The sequence below is a fragment of the Oncorhynchus nerka genome, linkage group LG24 (assembly GCF_034236695.1).
Source record: "Oncorhynchus nerka isolate Pitt River linkage group LG24, Oner_Uvic_2.0, whole genome shotgun sequence".
Taxonomy (NCBI): Eukaryota; Metazoa; Chordata; class Actinopteri; order Salmoniformes; family Salmonidae; genus Oncorhynchus; species Oncorhynchus nerka.
The window spans coordinates 90,224,038-90,238,926 of record NC_088419.1 but is presented as its reverse complement, the minus strand read 5'-3'; the positions used below and the strand labels follow the sequence as shown (position 1 = coordinate 90,238,926).

The following is a 14,889-nucleotide window of genomic DNA, read 5'->3' as shown; positions in this document are numbered from 1 at the left end:
CTGAAAACATTAAACACAAAACCTCATCTTCAAGCACTATTTACATAACCTCTGACTCCTCTTGCAAAATGAAACATTCGCAAATAACGCTCTCAAATCATAAACAAAGTGATCAAAATGATATACACTCTCAAGCAGTCAGTAAACAATACACCGAAAAATAGAAAACACATTGTTCAAAACATACAATTCTCAGGAAGAAGTACATTTTTAATCCAAAAAAAATATGCACATTTTTCCCTCAGATGAACGAAAATATGTTCTATCATAGTAGCTCAAAATTGATCAGAAATTACTACTCTGCTTTGCTCTTTGCAATTTAGTTTTTTGTTCTTCCTCCTCCTTGTACCCCTATTTTTACAGTACTGTACCCTGCATCTCACAAACTTGTCCTTTGTCTCTGTGATACTGTAATTCTTGTTCTTTGTTGATATGAACCTGCAACCAGTCAAAATCTATTGAGCAGTCAATACTGTTAATAAATGGAAAGCACAATGTTCAGGGCCATACAATTCATCCATTGTGCAGTATACAGTCTACAATGCACTGTACTACAGTATCCATTCTCAGACTTTCTCCTTCCCACCTTCAACAACCTGTTTGCTCTCTGAACTGGCTTATATTGGTTGTGTCGCATCATTTGAAACAGGTTAAATCAATTTTGAGTGGTTGTGTTCAATCAATGACATATGTTCTCTATTTGTATTTGATTGTTGCCACTTGTGTTTACCAGTATGGATGACATGTGCATTAGAGTGCAGGATGTGTTTTGAGAATGAGAATGTGTTTAGAGTTTTGCTGCAAATTGTGTTTTACCATGTGAAATGGTTTAAGGTATTGACAACAGACTACATAATTAGCTAAATGAGTCCAGGCAACTGAGAACTTTGTTCAGCCAATGGGTTTTAGTGTTTTAGCAATTGAGAAAAACTGTAACATGTAACATTAGCTAGTTAGCCAGCCAGCTAACTTTAGCTAGCTAGCTAACAGTACACTTTAACTTGAAATGAAAACGACTTTCTGTCAAAATTAGAAACGTGTGATATCTGAAAATGTAGCTAGCTAGACTATCTTACCCGTATACATCATGGATGGAGGCCTCTCTCTGTCACATATGCCATGGTAGCACTTAGTTTGAAGATGTAGAGACAGGTGTTTTCTCCATCTCCTTAGCTATCATACTCTAATTCCACTGATTTCAAAACTCGGTCCTCCAGAAAGTGGAGAGCAACACTTATGCAGTTCTACTACGCGATACATAAAAAAAGCAGCGCTAGACAGGATTACCTACCCATACTGACCAACTCAAATAGACAGAAGCATGCATTATGGCAGACCAATCCGAACTCATCTCTCGGCATGTCCAGACCACTCATTATCTCAGCTAATCATGGCTAGCGGGAAGAGAGAAACAATATTTCAACCCTGCAGGCGCGATACAAAACGCAGAAATAAAAATATAATTCATGCCTTACCTTTGACGAGCTTCTTTTGTTGGCACTCCAATATGTCCCATAAACATCACAAATGGTCCCTTTGTTCGATTCATTCCATCGATATATATCCAAAATGTCCATTTATTTGGGGCGTTTGATCCAGAAAAACAACTTGCTCAACGTGACTACAAAATATCTCAAAAGTTACCTGTAAACTTTGCCAAAACATTTCAAACTACTTTTGTAATACAACTTTAGGTATTTTTTAAACGTAAATAATTGATCAAATTGAAAACGGGATGATCTGTGTTCAATACAGGAAGAAAACAAACTGAAGCATGCTTTCTGGTCACGCGCCTCTAACAAACAGTACATTTGAAGTGACCCTATCGTATCTAACAGTACACTTCAAGTGACCCTCGTTCAAGATGGCCATACTTCTTCATTACACAAAGGAATAACCTCAACCAATTTCTAAAGACTGTTGACATCCAGTGGAAGCGATAGGAACTGCAAGGATTCCCAATGAAAACCCATTGAAAAGAGTGACCTAAAAAAAAACATCTGAATGGTTTGTCCTCTGGGTTTCGCCTGCTAAATAAGTTCTGTTATACTCACAAACATGATTCAAACAGTTTTAGAAACTTCAGAGTGTTTTCTATCCAAATCTACTAATAATATGCATATCCTATCTTCTGGGGATGAGTAGCAGGCAGTTGACTTTGGGCATTTCATCCGGACGTGAAAATACTGCCCCCTGTAACCAAGAAGTTAAAAAAATTTACCAAACAGGTGCTAATTATCATCAATTCAAAATGTAGGCTGAAACACAATCATTAACTGAAACAGAAACAGCTGTGTAGGAGGAATAAAACTGGGTGAGGAACAGCCAAACACGGCTAACAAGGTGAGGTTGCTGAAGACAGTTTACTGTCAAAAGTCAAGACTGAGCACATCAACAGGACACAAGATAGTTATACTGCATCAGCAAGGTTTCTCCCAGGCAGACATTAAGGCAGACTGGGGTTTCCAGATGTGATGTCCAAGCTCTTTTGAAGAAGCACAAAGAAACGGGCAACGTTGAGGACCGTAGACGCAGTGGACGGCCAAGGAAACTTACTGCAGCAGATGAAAGACACATCATGCTTACTTCCCTTCGCAATCGGAAGATGTCCAGCAGTGCCATCAGCTCAGAATTGGCAGAAAACAGTGGGACCCTGGTACACCCATCTACTGTCCGGAGAAGTCTACTGTCCGGAGAAGTCTTCCATGAAGTGGCCTTCATGGAAGACTGGCGGGCAAAAAGCCATACCTCCAACATGGAAACGAGGCCAAGCGACTCAACTATGCATGAAAACACAGGTACTGGGGTGCAGAAAAATGGCAGCAGGTACTCTGGACTGATGAGTTAAAATGTGAAATATTTGGCTGTAGCAGAAGGCAGTTTGTTCACGGAAGGGCTGGAGAGCGGTACACAAATGAGTGTCTGCAGGCAACAGTGAAGCATGGTGGAGGTTCAACAGTGAAGCATGGTGGAGGTTCAACAGTGAAGCATGGTGGAGGTTCAACAGTGAAGCATGGTGGAGGTTCAACAGTGAAGCATGGTGGAGGTTCAACAGTGAAGCATGGTGGAGGTTCCTTGCAAGTTTGGGGCTGCATTTCTGCAAATGGAGTTGAGGATTTGGTTAATTAATGGTCTCCTTAATGTTGAGAAGTACAGGCAGATACTTATCCCTCATGCAATACCATCAGGGAGGCATCTGATTGGCCCCAAATTTATTCTGCAGTATGACAACGACCCCAAACATACTGTGAAAGTCATTAAGAACAATCTTCAGCGTAAAGAAGACCAAGGAGTCCTGGAAGTGATGGTATGGCCCCCCACAGAGCCCTGATCTCAATATCATTGAGTCTGTCTGGGATTAAATGAAGAGAGAGAAGCACCTGAGGCTGCCTAAATCCACTGAAGAACTGTGGTTAGTTCTCCAATATGTGTGGGCCAACCTACCTGCTGAGTTCCTTCAAACTTTATGCAAGTGAACCTAGAAGAATTGATGCTGTTTTGAAGCCAAAGGGTGGTCACACCAAATATGGATTTGATGTAGATTTTTTTTCTGTTCACTCACTTTGCATTTTGTTAATTGATAAATATAATGTTTTTTTTCTCGCCTGAGTAGCCTCGTTTCACTGCCAAAAATAAAATGAACCATCTAGTGTTCAGCGAAATAACAACATAATGTCAAATACAGGTAGCCTCGTCAAATAATTAACATCCAATCACATTAACCGTTACTCTCTCGCGGGAATTACACTAACGGTCCGTATGTAGGCAAACGTAGCTGCTGCTCATTCTGTTTGCTTGAAAATGGATAAATGGTTAAAAAAGGTAAGGCCCATAGAGACACAAACGAGGTTCACTTATATTGGAAGATGTGCCTTTCCTCAGCCACAGTGTGTTATATGTGCAAAAGTACTGTCTCACACCTTTTTGCACGCGCCGCCAATTGGGTACACTGCACAATCCACCGAGAGGCTCTTGGGTACACTGCAGAATCCACCGAGAGGCTCTTGGGTACACTGCAGAATCCACCGAGAGGCTCTTGGGTACACTGCAGAATCCACCGAGAGGCTCTTGGGTACACTGCAGAATCCACCGAGAGGCTCTTGCTGCCAAGGGAATGTCTGACAGCTTGGAAGACGTTTCGGACACTACAGTAAAAATGGTTCTCTTTGTTAAAGCAAGGCCTCGGAACTCTCGTGTATTTTCAATGCAATGATATGGGCAGCAACCATGTAACGCTTTTACAACATACAGAAGTGCGCTGGTTATCAAGGAGAAAAGTATTGACGCATTTTTTTAAATTGAGAGACGAGCTTAAAGTTGTCTTTACTGACCATCATTTTCACTTGTCTGACCGCTTGCATGATGAGGAGTTTCACACACGACTGGCCTATCTGGGTGATGTTTTCTCTCACCTGAATGATCTGAATCTAGGATTACAAGGACTCTCCGCAACTATATTCAATATGCGGGACAAAACAGAGGCTATGATTAAGAAGTTGAAGCTCTACTCTGTCTGCATTAACAAGGACAACACACAGGTTGGAGCTCTACTCTGTCTACATTAACAAGGACAACACACAGGTTGGAGCTCTACTCTGTCTGCATTAACAAGGACAACACACAGGTTGGAGCTCTACTCTGTCTGCATTAACAAGGACAACACACAGGTCTTCTCTGTCTGCATTAACAAGGACAACACACAGGTCTTCTCTGTCTGCATTAACAAGGACAACACACAGGTCTTCTCTGTCTGCATTAACAAGGACAACACACAGCTCTACTCTGTCTGCATTAACAAGGACAACACACAGGTCTTTCCATCATTGTATGATTTGTGTGTGTGCAAATGAACTCAAGCTTAAGGACAATGTCAAATGTGATATAGCGAAGCCCCTGAGTGAGTTGGGTGTGCAATTACTTTTCCCGAAACGGATGACACAAGCAACTGGATTCGTTATCCCTTTCATGCCCTGCCTCCAGTCCACTTACCAATATCTGAACAAGAGAACCTCATCGAAATTGCAACAAGCGGTTCTGTGAAAATGTAATTTAATCAGAAGCCACTACCAGATTTCTGGATTGGGCTGCGCTCAGAGTATCTTGCCTTGGCAAATCGCGCTGTTAAGACACCGTGCTTCTAGACCTGCATTGCTTGCTGTTTGGGGTTTTAGGCTGTGTTTCTGTACAGCACTTTGAGATATCAGCTGATGTACGAAGGGCTATATAAATATAAATTTGATTTGATTTGATTTTAATTTGATGCTCTTTGCAACCACGTACCTATGTGAGAGTGGATTCTCAGCCCTCACTAGCATGAAAACTAAATACAGGCACAGACTGTGTGTGGAAAATAATTTAAGACTGAGACTCTCTCCAATACAACCCAACATTTCAGAGTTATGTGCATCCTTTCAAGCACACCCTTCTCATTAACCTGTGGTGAGTAATTGACAATTTTCAATGAACATCTTATATGTAAGATGGCTAAATAAAGAGCAAAATGATTGATTATTATTTGTGCCCTGGTCCTATAAGAGCTCTTTGTCACTTCCCACGAGCCGGGTTGTGACAAAAACTCTCACTCATTCTTATGTTTAATAAATGTATCGTATAGTGTGTGTGTAGCAGGCTTACAATGATGGCAAAATACAACATTTGAGAGTGCACTGACCCTGGTGCTAGAGGGGGTACGCAGCTGGATGTTGAATGTTTGAAAGGGTACGGGACTATGAAAAGTTTGGGAACCACTTCTCTAGGGTGTCTAGATGGACTTTTTTATTTGTGGTCCTGGCAACAGGACCTTTTTTGGACCACCATTATTTTGGTCTAACTGAGATTTACCGCAGGGCCCAGGTCTGTGCAGAAGATCTAGGTGCTGCTGTAGGGCCTCCCTGGTTAGGGACAGAAGCACCAGATCACCAGCAAACAGTAGACAGTTGACTTCAGATTCTATGAGGGTGAGGCCAGGTGCTGCAGACACTTCTAGTGCCCTCGCCAATTCATTGATATATATGTTGAAGAGGGTGGGGCTTAAGCTGTATCCCTGTCTCACCCCATGGCCCTGTGGAAAGAAATGTGTGTTTTTGTTGTCCGTTTTCACCCCACACTTGTTGTTTGTGTACATGGATTTTACAGCGTTGTATGTTTTTCCCCCAGCACCACTGTCCTACAATTTGTCTAGCAGACCCTCATGCTAAATTGAGTCAAATGCTTTTTTGAAATCAACAAAGCATGAGAAGACATTGCCTTTGTTTTTGGTGTGTTTGTTTGTCAATTAGGGTGTGCAGGGTGAATACGTGGTCTGTCATACGGTAATTTGGTAAAAAGCCAGTTTGACATTTGCTCAGTACATTGTTTTCATTGAGGAAATGTACGAGTCTGCTGTTAATGATAATGCAGAGGATTTCCAAAGGTTGCTGTTGACGCATATCCCACGGTAGTTATAAGGGTCAAATTTGTCTCCACTCTTGTGGATTGGGGTGATCAGTCCTTGGTTCCAAAATATTGGGGAAGATGCCAGCGCTAAGGATGATGTTAAAGAGTTTTAGTATAGCCAATTAGAATTTGTTGTCTGTATATTTGATCATTTCATTTAAGATGCCATCGACACCACAGGCCTTTTTATGTTGGAGGGTTTTGTATTTTGTCTTGTAGTTCATTCAGTGTAATTGGAGAATCCAGTGGGTTCTGGTAGTCTTTAATAGTTGAGTCTAAGATTTGTATTTGATCATGTATATGTTTTGGCTGTTTGTTCTTTGGCATAGGTCCAAAAATATTAGAGAGGTGGTTTATCCATACATCTCTGTTTTTGATAGATAACTCTTTGTGTTGTTGTTTGTTTTAGTGTGTTCCAGTTTCCGCAGAAGTGGTTAGATTCTCTGTATTGTGTTAGTGATTCACCATAGTGAAGGCGTAGTAGGCTCAGGTTTTCTGGGTCTCCATGTTTTTGGTTGGATACATTTCTCAATTTCTTCCTTAGGTTGTTGCATTCTTCATTGAACCATTTGTCGTTGTTGTTGTTTTTCTTAGGTTGCCTGCTTGAATATTTTAGATTTGATAGGGAAGCTGAGAGGTCAAATATACTCTCTCTCACTTTCTCTTACCACCTCTTTACCCAGCACTATGTCAGAAAGGTAGTCATGCATACAAAGCCAGGATATTGAAAATCTATATTCCCTCAAATGCCAAGCAATGGAATAATAGTTGCAGTGGCAGAGGAAGGTTTATACAATTATTATACTGAGTAGACTACCTATCCTGACTACCTATACTGACTACCTATACTGACTACCTATACTGACTACCTATACTGACTACCTATACTGAGTAGACTACCTATCCTGACTACCTATACTGACTACCTATACTGACTACCTATACTGACTACCTATACTGACTACCTATACTGAGTAGACTACCTATACTGACTACCTATACTGAGTAGACTACCTATACTGACTACCTATACTGAGTAGACTACCTATACTGACTACATATACTGGCTACCTATACTGACTACCTATACTGACTACCTATACTGAGTAGACTACCTATATTGACTACCTATCCTGACTACCTATACTGACTACCTATACTGACTACCTATACTGAGTAGACTACCTATCCTGACTATCTATCCTGACTACCTATACTGACTACCTATACTGAGTAGACTACCTATCCTAACTACCTATACTGACTACCTATACTGAGTAGACTACCTATACTGACTACCTATACTGAGTAGACTACCTATCCTGACTACCTATACTGAGTAGACTACCTATACTGACTACCTATACTGAGTAGACTACCTATACTGACTACCTATACTGAGTAGACTACCTATCCTGACTACCTATACTGACTACCTATCCTGACTACATATACTGACTACCTATACTGACTAGACTACCTATACTGACTACCTATCCTGACTACCTATACTGACTACCTATACTGACTACCTATACTGAGTAGACTACCTAGCCTGACTACCTATACTGACTACCTATCCTGAATACCTATACTGAGTAGACTACCTATCCTGACTATCTATACAGAGTAGACTGCCTATACTGACTACCTATACAGAGTAGACTACCTATACTGACTACCTATACTGACTACATATACTGAGTAGACTACCTATACTGACTACCTATACTGAGTAGACTACCTATACTGAGTGGACTACCTATACTGAGTAGACTACCTATACTGACTACCTATACTGAGTGGACTACCCACACTGAGTAGACTACCTATACTGACTACCTATACTGACTACCTATACTGAGTAGACTACCTATATTGACTACATATACTAAGTAGACTACCCATACTGAGTAGACTACATACACTGACTACCTATACTGAGTAGACTACATATACTGACTACCTATACTGACTTTCTATACTGAGTCGACTACCTATACTGACTACCTATACTGAGTGGACTACCCACACTGAGTAGACTACCTATACTGACTACCTATACTGAGTAGACTACCTATATTGACTACATATACTGAGTAGACTACCCATACTGAGTAGACTACATATACTGACTACCTATACGCACTATCTATACTGAGTAGACTACATATACTGACTACCTATACTGAGTGACTACCTATACTGACTACCTATACTGACTATCTATACTGAGTGGACTACTTATATTGGCTCAAATGGCTCATCTGAAAGGTATACTCAGCAATATGACATCATCGTACACAGTTGGGTGACTTCCTGCTAACAATCAATAACAACCAAAACAACAACAGAATTCAAAACTTCCCAGGCTGCCAATATTGGCTCATCCCAATTTGCAAGTACGCCCACACGAAGAGCCAAATGTTGGGAGTCTTGGTAGATTTGCATTTAGATTTAGTTGTTGTTGGTGGTTTCTGCGTTGCAGGAAGTTTCCCCACTGTGTATGATGATGTGATTTGTCGTTTTGGTGAACTAGTCATGTCAGTGGAGCAGTGTGTGGGAATCCTCAGAGCCAAGCATGTAATTACCCAGTTATAGACATGAGCATCAGTCCCGTCACAGCCCGGAGGAAGTTCCAAGGCTCTCATTCGGTTACTCTGTACCAGGCTACTGCTAACAGACAAGGAGGCAATAAACCGGACACTTTGTAGATTAGTATGTTTACAGGATGAGGGGGACCGCAAATAACAGCGCACAACAGAACCCAGTTCTGTGTCGCACTTGTGAGTGAGTCTCTATCATGTCGCTATCGGGAAATGCCCAGGAAAAAGGGTGAAAACCTCAACATTCTGGGTTTTCAGGGAAGTCATTATAGACACAGGCCTTATAGCTAGAGGAATCTCCACTATATATTATAGACACAGGCCTTATAGCTAGAGGAATCTCCACTATATATTATAGACACAGGCCTTATAGCTAGAGGAATCTCCACTATATATTATAGACACAGGCCTTATAGCTAGAGGAATCTCCACTATATATTATAGACACAGGCCTTATAGCTAGAGGAATCTCCACTATATATTATAGACACAGGCCTTATAGCTAGAGGAATCTCCACTATATATTATAGACACAGGCCTTATAGCTAGAGGAATCTCCACTATATATTATAGACACAGGCCTTATAGCTAGAGGAATCTCCACTATATATTATAGACACAGGCCTTATAGCTAGAGACATCTCCACTATATATTATAGACACAGGCCTTATAGGTAGAGAAATCTCCACTATATATTATAGACACAGGCCTTATAGCTAGAGGAATCTCCACTATATATTATAGACACAGGCCTTATAGCTAGAGGAATATAGAGACTATATACAGGGGTACCGGTACAGAGTCAATGTGGAGGCTATATACAGGGGGGTACCGGTACAGAGCCAATGTGGAGGCTATATACAGGGGTTCCGGTACGGAGTCAATGTGGAGGCTATATACAGGGGGTACCGGTACAGAGTCAATGTGGAGGCTATATACAGGGGGTACCGGTACAGAGTCAATGTGGAGGCTATATACAGGGGGGTACCGGTACAGAGTCAATGTGGAGACTATATACAGGGGGTACTGGTACAGAGTCAATGTGGAGGCTATATACAGGGGGCTACCGGTACAGAGTCAATGTGGAGGCTATATACAAGGGGGGTACTGGTACAGAGTAAATGTGGAGGCTATATACAGGGGGGTACCGGTACAGAGTCAATGTGGAGACTATATACAAGGGGGGTACTGGTACAGAGTAAATGTGGAGACTATATACAGGGTGGTACCGGTACAAAGTCAATGTGGAGACTATATACAGGGGGTACTGGTACAGAGTAAATGTGGAGACTATATACAGGGGGTACTGGTACAGAGTAAATGTGGAGGCTATATACAGGGGGGTCAATGTGGAGACTATATACAGGGGTACAGAGTCAATGTGGAGGCTATATACAAGGGGGAGGCTACTGGTACAGAGTAAATGTGGAGGCTATATACAGGGGGTACCGGTACAGAGTCAATGTGGAGACTATATACAGGGGTACCGGTACAGAGTCAATGTGGAGGCTATATACAGGGGGGTACCGGTACAGAGCCAATGTGGAGGCTATATACAGGGGGTTCCGGTACGGAGTCAATGTGGAGGCTATATACAGGGGGTACCGGTACAGAGTCAATGTGGAGGCTATATACAGGGGTACCGGTACAGAGTCAATGTGGAGGCTATATACAGGGGTACCAGTACAGAGTCAATGTGGAGGCTATATACAGGGGGTACCGGTACAGAGTCAATGTGGAGACTATATACAGGGGGTACTGGTACAGAGTCAATGTGGAGGCTATATACAGGGGGCTACCGGTACAGAGTCAATGTGGAGGCTATATACAAGGGGGGTACTGGTACAGAGTAAATGTGGAGACTATATACAGGGGGTGGAGACTATATACAGGTACAGAGTCAATGTGGAGACTATATACAGGGGGTACTGGTACAGAGTAAATGTGGAGGCTATATACAGGGGGGTACCGGTACAGAGTCAATGTGGAGGCTATATACAAGGGGGGTACTGGTACAGAGTAAATGTGGAGACTATATACAGGGGGGTACCGGTACAAAGTCAATGTGGAGACTATATACAGGGGGTACTGGTACAGAGTAAATGTGGAGACTATATACAGGGGGTACTGGTACAGAGTAAATGTGGAGGCTATATACAGGGGGGTACCGGTACAGAGTCAATGTGGAGGCTATATACAAGGGGGGTACTGGTACAGAGTAAATGTGGAGGCTATATACAGGGGGTACCGGTACAGAGTCAATGTGGAGGCTATATACAGGGGGTACCGGTACAGAGTCAATGTGGAGGCTATATACATGGGGGTACCGGTACAGAGTCAATGTGGAGACTATATACAGGGGGTACTGGTACAGAGTCAATGTGGAGGCTATATACAGGGGGCTACCGGTACAGAGTCAATGTGGAGGCTATATACAAGGGGGGTACTGGTACAGAGTAAATGTGGAGACTATATACAGGGGGGTACCGGTACAGAGTCAATGTGGAGACTATATACAGGGGGTACTGGTACAGAGTAAATGTGGTCAATGTGGAGGCTATATACAGGGGGTCAATGTACTGGTACAGAGTCAATGTGGGGTAGGCTATATACAAGGGGGTACTGGTACAGAGTAAATGTGGAGACTATATACAGGGGGTACCGGTACAGAGTCAATGTGGAGACTATATACAGGGGGGGTACTGGTACAGAGTAAATGTGGAGGCTATATACAGGGGGTACCGGTACAGAGTCAATGTGGAGGCTATATACAAGGGGGGTACTGGTACAGAGTAAATGTGGAGACTATATACAGGGGGGTACCGGTACAGAGTCAATGTGGAGACTATATACAGGGGGTACTGGTACAGAGTAAATGTGGAGGCTATATACAGGGGGGTACCGGTACAGAGTCAATGTGGAGGCTATATACAAGGGGGGTACTGGTACAGAGTAAATGTGGAGGCTATATACAGGGGGGTACCGGTACAGAGTCAATGTGGAGGCTATATACAAGGGGGGTACTGGTACAGAGTAAATGTGGAGGCTATATACAGCGGGGTACTGGTACAGAGTCAATGTGGAGGCTATATACAGGGGTACCGGTACAGAGTCAATGTGGAGGCTATATACAGGGGTACCGGTACAGAGTCAATGTGGAGGCTATATACAGCGGGGTACCGGTACAGAGTCAATGTGGAGGCTATATACAGGGGTACCGGTACAGAGTCAATGTGGAGGTTATATACAGGGGTACCGGTACAGAGTCAATGTGGAGGCTATATACAGCGGGGTACTGGTACAGAGTCAATGTGGAGGCTATATACAGGGGTACCGGTACAGAGTCAATGTGTGGGGGCACTGGTAAGTTGATGTAATATGTACAATATTCCCATGAATGACAGAGGGGCATGTTGCTAGAGCAACAGGGGATAAATTAGATAAACAAAACAGAGCGTACACACACACACACACACACACACACACACACACACACACACACACACACACACACACACAGAGTGTTGTTTTGGTAGGATTACAGTGACATTTTGAACCAGCTGTGTATCCATTTGAGTTCATGGAGAGGAGGTCTATCATCCTGTCTCAGATGCTGTGCAAACACACAAACACAGCCTTGATGTGTTGCGAATCCTGGAAGTTGCTATAGACTACTACAGCAGCAACCCCACGGCCTCCTCTCGTTCACCAATGTCCTTCAGCAGGGTTCACGACCCTCAATGACCCTGTCAATCAAGTCTTCTATTCAGAGTGAGTTCAAGACCCACACTATGAGGTTGGAATAATACTGTGAAATTGTGAAAATTATGAAAATGCCCTTTTAGTGTAAAAACTGTTATAAGAAAGAGAGTTCCAAACCTCTCTGCCAATAACAGCTAGTTTTCAGATTGCAGTCCTACAAACATTCTAAAAACATTTGCATTGAACCTTTAAAGAGGGTCCTTCAGGCCTTAACAGCAGTCCATCAGAGGCCACAAATCATTCACTCAAGGCTACAAGTCCCACACAGAGCCTTCAGTCGACAGAGAGAGAAAACTCTGAGAGGAAGAGAGAAAATGAGGGGTGGGGAGAGAGAAAGATAGAAAGAGGGAGAGAGAGAGAGAGATTGTTTTTTCTTTGCCTCCCCCTCCCCTTCCTCCTCCCCCCATTCCTTCTCCCCCAATCCTCCTCCTCTTCCCCCTCTTACCATTCCTCCTCGACCAGCTCCTCATCCAGCTCCTCCTCCACCTCCTCCTCCTCCCCTCCTCTACCCCCCCCCTACTCTTCCTCCTCCTTTTTCCTCACCTCTCTTATAATGACATCTAAACACTGAAGTGTTGCTGCTGTGTTTTTCACCTCCCATTCCTCTTCCCTTCACTCGTTACAGCCTCTTAATTATGGGTTTGGTCTTTCTTCTTAGTTGCTTCTGTTGCTCTCATCATGTTGGGCTGCTGGGTTAAGTAGCTTATTAAATCCTGTGGGGTGGTGTGAACCTTTAGCATTCCTGCTGAGATCAGTGCCCCCTGTGCACCCCTAGATCCTGACCCCACTAACACAATGGCTATTCTTCTTTCTGTTCCTCTTTGTGGTAATTAAGACCAAGGCGGTATGTGCGTGTAAAAGACTGAGGTAAGTGAATGTTATAAGTAGTGGGAGAGGATGATCCTGCGTTCGGGGTAAAACATTGCTCACTCAGAGGGAGAGAGTGTCTTGGACTCGTTAGTAAGGCTTATCACCCGCTCAGGGCTTTCTGCTTTAATTGGTGTTTTTCATCTTTGAGGTAGAATGGGGATGGATCATCCTGTCACTAGTGGGCCCAAGGCCATCTTTACATCACCGAGCCTCCCGAGTCGACACTTTTAAGAAGGAATCTAAAGCTTGACTTTACAGCCCTGTTTATTGTGTCAGTGTTTCTCTCTCCATGATGTCTGTATCAGACCATCCCTAGAGGAGTTGCCAACAAACGTATCCAGGATATTGTTTGTTCAACTTTTCTGCTGAAAAGCGGATGTGGGAACTCCGCTGAGGAGATTTATTTTACGTTCGTATCAGACAGACAATGACACTTATTCTCCTCTCAAGTGGAAGAGTTCAACATACACTATATATACACAATTATGTGGACAACCGCTCAAATGAGTGGATTCCACTATTTCAGCCACACCCGTTACTAACAGCTGTATAAAATCGAGCACACAGCCAATCTCTTTTGACAAACAGTAGAATGGCCTTACTGAAGAGCTCCGTGACTTTCAACGTGGCACCGTCATAGGATGCCACCTTTCCAACTTGTCAGTTCGTCAAAATCATATGTCCTCAGATGCACTACTGAGCTCCTAACTGCCTCTGGAAGCAACTTCAGCACAAGAACTGTTCGTCTGGAGCTTCATGAAATGGGTTTCCATGGCCGAGCAGCCGCATACAAGCCTAAGATCACCATGCGCAACGCCAAGTATCGGCTGGAGTGGTGTAAAGGCGATCTTTGGTGTGATGAATCACACTTCACGATCTGGTAGTCCGACCGACGAATAGTTTGGTGGAGGAGGAATAATGGTCTGGGTCTGTTTTCCATGTTACAGCAGCAAAGGGGGGGGGGCAACTCCATATTAATGTCTATGATTTTGGAATGAGATGTTGCTCATGTAGTGTACATTTGTTTAATGCTGGTGTTTAGGGACAATTATGTTAACTTTTATCTCAAATGTTTATAGACTCACCAGATATGGAACCTATAGGAGTTTTTATTTGAACCTTTATTTAACTAGGCAAGTCAGTTAAGAACAAATTCTTATTTACAATGATGGCCTACCGGGGAAGAGTGGGTTAACTGCCTTGTTCAGGGGCAGA

The 14,889-nt window shown here is 43.0% G+C and overlaps 1 protein-coding gene across 1 annotated transcript in view; it reads left to right on the top strand.

Moving 5' to 3' along the window:
* anos1b (anosmin 1b) overlaps nucleotides 1-14,889 on the top strand; it is a 186,750-nt gene that overhangs the window by 19,357 nt on the left and 152,504 nt on the right. The window lies entirely within an intron of this gene.